General features: G+C 43.1%; 1 protein-coding gene across 10 annotated transcripts in view; it reads right to left on the minus strand.

Moving 5' to 3' along the window:
• Positions 1-6,424, minus strand: part of LOC139582257 (unconventional myosin-VI-like) — a 95,717-nt gene extending 89,293 nt beyond the window's left edge. For all 10 annotated transcript variants that reach the window (XM_071412254.1, XM_071412253.1, XM_071412251.1 and 7 more), the window contains exon 1: positions 6,269-6,424. The gene's annotated coding sequence lies outside the window, so the exon portion shown is untranslated. The remainder of the gene's footprint in view (positions 1-6,268) is intronic.
• Between the last annotated feature and the right edge of the window lie 2,357 nt (positions 6,425-8,781).

Consider the following 8,781-nt stretch of genomic DNA (forward strand, 5'->3'; position numbering starts at 1 on the left):
CACCTCAATGCCACAGTTGTTTCAAGTTGAGGGAGCGTGCAATTGGCACACTGACTGCAGGAATGTCCACCAGAGCTGTTGCCAGAGAATTGAATGTTCATATCTCTACCATAAGCCACCTCCAGTGTCATTTTAGAGAATTTGGCAGTACGTCCAACCAGCCTCACAACCGCAGACCACGTGTAACCATGCCAGCCCAGGATCCCCACATCCAGTTTATTCACCTTCGGGATCGCCAGAGACAAGCCACCCAGACAGCTGATGAAACTGTGGGTTTGCACATCCTAAGAATTTCTACACAACCTGTCAGAAACCATCTCAGGGAAGCACATCTGCATGCTCGTCATCTTCACCTGACTGTAGTTCGGCGTCGTAACCGACTTCAGTGGGCAAATGCTCACCTATGATTGCCACTGGCACGCTGGAGAATGTTGTTCTCTTCATGGATGAATACCGTTTCAACAGTACCAGGAAAATGGCAGACATGTATGGCGTCATGTTGGCGACAGGTTGCTGCACAATTTCTGAAAGCTGAAAATGTTCCAGTTCTTCCAGACATGTCACCTTCCATTGAGCATGTTTGGGATGCTCTGGTTCGACAACACGTTCCTGTTCCTGCCAATATCCACCAACATCTCACAGCCATTGAAGAGAAGTGAGACAACATTCCACAGGCCACAAACAACCTGATCAACTTTATGCGAAGGAGATGTGTTGCGCTGCATGAGGCAAATGGTGGTCACACCGGACACTAACTGGTTTTCTGCTCCACGCCTCTATTTAAAAACAAAAGAAGGTATCTTTGACCAACAGATGCATATCTGTATTCCGAGTCATGTGAAATTCATAGATTAGGGCCAAATTAATTTACTTCATAAGGAAATCAGTCAATTGAACTGTAACTGAGTAAAATATTTGAAAATGTTGCATCTATATTTTTGTTCAGAATAAATACCTAATGAGCCTTCAGGGACGGCAATGGAAGGAATAAATAATACATTAATATATTACAAATGGAAACTCCTCATGCTTGAGTCAACAGCAACTTTAGTCTAAACTCATAGCTTAGAGCACTAGCTGGCTGCTGACAGTGAAAAGAGAAGCAAATAAATGGATTTAATAGGCCTCTGTCTAGCCTGTGCGTTGTGGCTGTGTGTACAAGGCCTATTCAGCCTTGGGCACTGGTATAAAAACGATCAAGCTGATACTCAAATCACCAAATATTGCCGAGATACACACTTCCTATCAGCAACAACACTAAAACATACAAAATACATACGGGTACTGGGCAATTCCATGGTAACAGAAGGACAAGGAGATAGATTTTTACCTTAACCACATTTTAGGTTAATTGAAGAACAGTGCATATCTCGTGAAAATCTCCCTCAGTTTTTCTGTGACCAAGTTCTCCAAAAACTCTTAAATGTCTACACTGAATTAAGATTGAAAGAAGTCAGCAGAAAGAATGGGGTGTCAAATATGACACCTTGAGTTTGAAAAAAAATCTATTTTGGTTATTAAACTACAGTAAATGAAGTGGATTAACACCTGAATGACATCATGGGTCCCTGATGTGTACTATACAGAAATGATACTTATAGATATGTGATATGTTCATTGTGATGCATCCTGAATAAGTACACAAAAAGGTAGAAACATGCAACATCCTCCTTCTGCATGTTTGGGTATTATTTGACACATTGGCTATTATTCTAATTCTAAAACGAAACAAAATGTTGATATTAGTTGGCAAGGGTCTTAACGTCAACATTATTGGGTTGAGGCATTTCTAATAGAAAATAGCTACCAGAAAGTCTTAAAAGCAAAACACCCATTTTCCATCTGTTAAACCAGAATTCAAAATGGCTTTGCTTATTCAAAATCTTTAGATTGGAAAAAAAGTATACATGCCTAAATTTCTCATAAATAGACCCTTTGCTTTCATTTGACACCAAATCGTATGCTCTCTTATTAACTTCACGTTGGTGCTCTTGGGTCCTTTTACATGGAAATGGCCTACGTTAACTGTAGCGTGCACTGTAGACTAAACCATGTAGGCTATTGTCCTTACAGCCTATCTGGTACAGAGACACACAGATAGAGACTAACGCCATTTCTGAGGGCAGCCTTGGCTTGAGGTTCCAAAGGTCAAAAACTTGTGATCTCTGGCATCAGGGACGAGGTATAATGCGATGTATGTTACACTACCTGCCTTAATTATGTCTGGGTTCATTTGCATGCGTGTTGCCAGCGAAATCACGTAAGGCATTAAGTTAGGCAATAAGGCCAAGTTCACAGCTGAGCTATGGAGGGAGAAAAACAAATGAACTGAAGATTCGAGCCCACTCCCAAAACGCAACAGTGGTATGTGGTAACAATGTCATACCAAATGTGCCATGGGCAGTACTAAAGATTCAGTTAGTACAGAGGGTCAGCCATTTGGTTCAGGAAGGGAAGAAAGAAAACATTCCTCAATGGTATCATATAGATATGTGACAGATTGAGGGAAAAAAATGTCTTAATTAGAAAGATGAATACAATTCCACGCTTATTCACAACGCGAATATGGTCATATTGCATATGACCTCTAGGGGGCAATGAAGTTCTCTCAAACTGAACAATTTGCCCATAAGCCCTTTATCGAGTGGGCACTTGCTGTTTTGTTCGATAGTGATCACTAGTATGCAAGTGTTTTGGCCAAAATGAGCATGGAGACGATGCACACTCGATGTTCCAACTGCCACTTATCAATAGTTCAAAATTCTAAATCCATTCGCTAGCATTGTTTCCCGCAACCCGTTGTTGCATGCCTCACTCGCTATGAAACACAGATACTGGGGCAGAGACAAACTCGCCCTGAGAAAGTTGTAAAGTATAAATCGGTCACCAGTGATTTCATCAGCTGATTTAGTTTGCTGTAGCCTGTCCACTGCTAGGTAGATTCCCTGACAAACACAGGGATGGAATTTTAGCTAGCTAGCCAAAGATGTTGGGCACTGCACTGATAAACAGCGTGTAACTTGTCACGTATTTACAATAGTTTGACAGCTTGCTGATGAAGTTGTAGACATGTTCACAGCAGTCAGTCTGTACTTCAGCATGTTTCCAAAGCAACAATCGATACGTTGTAACATTGGGCCCGCTAAAAGCACAGGCAGCAGTATTGACTCAGTGCAGAGCATGCTGTTCGCTGCTGTTGCTTGCCTTTCTCTGCCATTTTTCCAACGATTATGTGCGGAGTGCTTTCTATCCATGGCAAATCATTTGAAAGATGTCTCCTACTAACGTTACAGCACTGATGTGTTAAGTATTCACCTGTTAGTGGAAGTTGTGTGATAACTGCACTAGGATTTTTATTTTGTGGAAGGTTTTGGTTAGGGATTTTTTAAATTAACGTTAACATCCCAATTGCATTTAAAGGTGAATGTTTACACACCTACACATCAGAACATACTTTCTTTTACATGCTAATAGCACAACGAAAGAAAAACAAAACTTTCCTTTCACAGCTCCAACCTCCATTGCCCTTCAATCTACGTCTCTTGTCCTGCACAACAAAGCTAGTTTGGTGGACTTATTATGAATGTGTGTGTACGTACAACAGACACTAGAGTCAGACACAGCACCTGGAGGAGAGGCTCGATAGCCTACACCGCAAACTGTGTAAGGTGACACTCCTCATCACACTAAACTGAGACTTCAGTCTGATCACTGGGGCATGACTAATTCAGCTCACATTACACTAATTACAAAAGGTGATGGGGTCTGGAACCTTACATAGAGCATCATACCATCCAGAAACACGATCTATTTGTGCAGTCCCATCCCCATTCTGTCATCACTGGCACCCACCACACTACTGTGGTGGTTAGCCTTAAATCTGCTTCGGTTATGGGTGGAGTCAATGGCTCCGTCCCAAATAGTAACTTATTCCCTATATAGGAGCACTACTTTTGATCAGGACCCCGGTCTAATGTAGGGCACTATCAAGGATGCAGCCAATGCCTGATGAAAGGGTCACAGTAACCCTGGCTGGGCCAATGTGTGGGATGTTGTTTTAGAAAAACGTCTCCAAGTTTCACAATCAACACAGTAATCAAATAAGTAACCAGTGAGATTGCATTTTACAGCCTCAAAAACCTTGTGTTTTATAGTGTACGCGCAGCACCAGTAAATCCAGAGGCCTTCATACAGGGTATGACGCCATACCATATCTCAAGTGCAAGATGTAAAAGTAGGCTACAATCATTCCAATCCCAGTTAAAATGAAACGACTGTTAAGCATCTAGGCAGGCTGGCTTTAGGACCACACGGAGCATTGCCTGGAGAGAAGCTGCCAGCCTGCCACGCCTTTCATTAAAAAAATTAAAACGTAGAGATGGGGCCAGATGGCTGACCAGCAAAGTAAACTGTTTAGGCAGTGCGCTGATTGCTTGAAATTTAACATGGCATTTGAACTTGGCCTTGTATGCCTCATCCAGATGTTTTATGCACCGGTTACTTTCAATATTAATGTCAGCATAGAAGGCGTGTCCAATATGCTAGTGGCTTCCCCTAAAGTAAATTTAATTAAATGTGCCAAGATTTCCTATATAATGTCTATACAGAAATAAAATAATTCAAATACTACACCAGAGAGCATGATTTGGCCACAGAGGATCATTAGTCTTTTAAAAAGTGAGCTGTGGATTGTTTTAAGCTCGCAATTTGGGCAGCGCTCGCCGCAAATCGTCTATCAAATAGCTGATTGTTGAGTTGCAGAGGTCAATGAAAAGCAGGTAAATACACCTAGCTCAATATTTTGAAATACAATTGTTGGAAAAACTGTTTGCTGTAAGGAAAATACTAATCTGTCTCTAGTTATCTTACTTCTCAACTCCCAACTGAGCGCACAGTAGCCTATCTTACTGGCACCAGCGGAAAGCATCAGCCATATGCCAGGGAGCGCATGCATATTCACTGTCTTCATCATTGGATCAGTACCACTGGAACATTTTCCAGCTGAACTGACACCACTGCCTTCATATGAATCAGGTTAACTTTAGTGAACTTCTGAAAAATTGAGAATGGTCCTCCCCTTCCTCCTATAAGGAGCCTCCACTGGGTCTCGCCAGTATGGTCTTCAAAATAAACAAACAAAAAACAGGTTAGTTCAGGAGCTGGGTGGTAAATTGAGCATTTCCTGAAAAGGACTCAGTTTTAATTCTCTCAACTTTTACTAGCAGGATGTCACAGGTACTACACCTCTGTGGCAAAAAGCAGCAGTATCACTGTGACATGACTCATACCAATTCACTCTCGTAAAACCAGGTAGGGAAATGACCAAAGATCATAGTGCCTCGAAAAACGATGACAAATAATGTTCTGTAGAAAACGTCCCTCCATAAACAGTGGGATCAATGGGAAATTGTCGACTTGACAGCTCTAGTTCTTTCCATCATCTGTGGTCTGTCTGGTCTAGTTGTCAGACACGAGAACAGCGTTGCTTAAACTGCACACACACTGAACTCTTATGTAATCATTAACAGAAAATGTAGAATTTTCAGGACAGTAGGCTACACATGTGAAAAGAGCATAGGCATTAGTTATTGCGATCATAACGAGAGCACGCACACCTGTGTGTCCATATATGACATCTCTGTTTCTTTTTTCAACACTGTGTACTGTAAGATGTATGCGGGCCTAGGCCCATACTTCATTAGCACTGTGGGAAGACAATGAATACAAAAACCGGTACACCGCGGCCAGGGGACAAGTAAGGGTTCCATTAATCCTCGGAGTCGCGTTGATGATGCATGATTGACAGGATTATATTGGAATAGAACTATTCGTTGGAACGGTTATAAAACAACCGTCTGGCATCGCCTATAGTGCACGCTCTGAAGCTGGGAAACGACTGAACTGAAGAGTGGTGTAATGAACCTTCAGTGATTCCCACATTGTTCGGTCCTGGAGTGTTTGTCAAATGTCGAATTTTCCAGATATACGTTCATATCATCCGAAACCTGTAGTGTTTTCTGAAAGGGAGCATTGCTTTCAGCGACAATGGCAACACAATTCCACATTCCAAGATGCTGCGTTTACGGTTTTCGAAAGTAATGATACATTTGATGACAATCATCGCTTTCTGTGTTGACAGCCTCCATTGGCATCAATGTAGCCTGCTAACGTTAGCCAGCTACGGAAAACTACCACCATTTCCAAAGCTTTCAACAATTACATTGGATTCAGTTTGTGGAGGAAAAAGACAGTCGCGGACGTTACCTACCTCGTATGCGTTTCAACCTGTGCAGTCGGACACTTATTGTCTATAAAAAATGTAAAGTTTCCACGATAGACTGCCGGGTGCAGATCCAACCTCCGAGCTCTCCCAGAGCTCCCCTTCCTGCAGCAGCACCCTCCGACTCCCTCAGAAGTCCTGGTGTGTATTCATTACGGAAACCATTTACCGTTTAAGAACCAAACGGAAGCAAACAGAGCAAAACGAGAGTTTCTATTGGACAAATTCAAGTAGGTTCCGCCCATTTCGTTTCGTTTGCTTCCGTTTAAGAAACGTTTTGCAACAGAATAGGTGGAATGAATACCCCCCAGAGAATTGCTCGTGACGTCATGAGCATCACAAGCAGTAGCATCCATTGACCATTGGGAGCGCTTAACACTAAGTGAGTGTCAGTTGTACACATTTAACATTCTTCACCGAGTATACCAAACATTAGTATCACCTTCCAAATATTGAGTTGCACCCCCACCTTTTGACCTCAGACCAGCCTCAATTCGTCGGTGCATGGACTCTACAAGGTGTCGAAAGCGTTCCACAGAGATGCTGACCCAACTCCAATGCTTCCCACAGTTGTGGCAAGTTGGCTGGATGTCCTTTGGGTGGTGAACCATTCTTGATAGACACAGAAAACTGTTAAGTGTAAAAAAAACAGCAGCCTTGCAGTTCTTGATACAAGAACTGCCAGTGTGCCTGGCACCTACTACCATACCCCATTCAAAGGCACTTAAATCTTTGGTCTTGCCCATTCAACCTCTGAATGGCACACATACACAATCCATGTCTCAAGGCTTAAAAATCTCCTCTCCTTCATCTATACTAATTGAAACGGATTTAACAAGTGACATCAATAAGGGATCATATCTTTTACCTGGTCAGTCTATGTCATCGAAAGAGCAGGTGTTCTTAATGTTTTCTATATCCAGAGTATGTATCCCTTAATCTTTTTTAAACTGTCTATGCATCTACTGTTATGTGGCTCAATAGCCATAATTATTTCCAAGCAATTATGCTGGGTTGCTAAGAAAAAGGAAGACAGACAGCATTGCAGACCAAGTTTCCACACAACACCACAACTTGGGCATCATACATTTTTGAGTGACCTAGTAACATTAAACTGGTGAAGTTTTCCCCCCTAAAGAAGTCATCCAATACCAGATTGAAAGGTGATAGCTACATATCATTAGAGAATCACCTGAGAGGAGGCCAGGGCTACATCTGCTTCATGTTTCTCTACACACAGACAATGGGACAAAATGGTGCCTCAAGTGTACTCATATCACCTCACCGGTGGGTCCCAATAATGTCTCATGTCTCCTGAATTGTTTACTACCTCCCATAATTCTAAAAGCATTGGATTGGTGGAGGCATTGGCTAGTGGTAGGTTCCACCATGTTTCTTATTCTACTCATTTCCTTTAAAGGTACAGGGAAGTGAACAAGTGCACACTTCGGGAGGAAGGAGAGCCTACCAGATGAGCTAAATTACTTCTTTCCCCCCTTCGAGGCAAGTAACACTGAAACATGCATGAGAACACCAGCTGTTCCTTTAAACGGGTCAACATTCACAATGCCGCAGGGCCAGACGGATTACTAGGACTAGTACTCCGAGCATGCGCTCACCAACTGGCAAGTGTCTTCACTAACATTTTCAAACTCTCCCTGTCTGTGTCTGTAATACCAACATGTTTCAAGCAGACCACCATAGGCCCTGTGCCCAAGAACACTAAGGTAATCTGGCTAAATGACTACTGACCTGTAGCTCTCACGTCTGTAGCCATGAAGTGCTTTGAAAGGCTGGTCATGGCTCACATCAACACCATTATCCCAGAAACGCTAGACCCACTCCAATTTGCATACCACCCCAACGGATTCACAGATTATGCCATCTCTATTGCACTCCACATTGCCCTTTCACACCTGGACAAAGGAACACTTATGTGATGCTATTCATTAACTACAGCTCAGCGTTCAACACCATAGTGCCCTCAAAGCTCATCACAAAGCTAAAGACCCTGGGACTAAACACCTCCCTCTGCAACTGAATCCTGGACTTCCTGACGGGCCACCCTCAGGTGGTGAGGGTAGGTAACAACACATTGGCCACGCTAATCCTTAACACGGGGGCCCCTCAGGGGTGCGTGCTCAGTCCCCTCCTGTACTCCCTGTTCACTCATGACTGCACGGCCAGGCACGACTCCAACACCATCATTAAGTTTGCCGATGACACAACAGTGGTAGGCCTGATCACCAACAACGACGAGACAGCATATAGGGAGGAGGTCAGAAACCTGGCCGTGTGGTGCCAGGACAACAACCTCTCCCTCAACATGATCAAGAATAAGGAGGAAAAAAAGGAGCACCGAGCACGCCCCCATTCTCATCGACAGGGCTATAGTGGATCAGGTCGAGCGCTTCAAGTTCCTTGGTGTCCACATCACCAACAAACTAACCAAGCATACCAAGACAGTTGTGAAGAGGGCAAAACAAAACCTTTTCCCTCAG

The sequence above is a fragment of the Salvelinus alpinus genome, chromosome 8, assembly GCF_045679555.1.
Source record: "Salvelinus alpinus chromosome 8, SLU_Salpinus.1, whole genome shotgun sequence".
Lineage (NCBI taxonomy): Eukaryota > Metazoa > Chordata > Actinopteri > Salmoniformes > Salmonidae > Salvelinus > Salvelinus alpinus.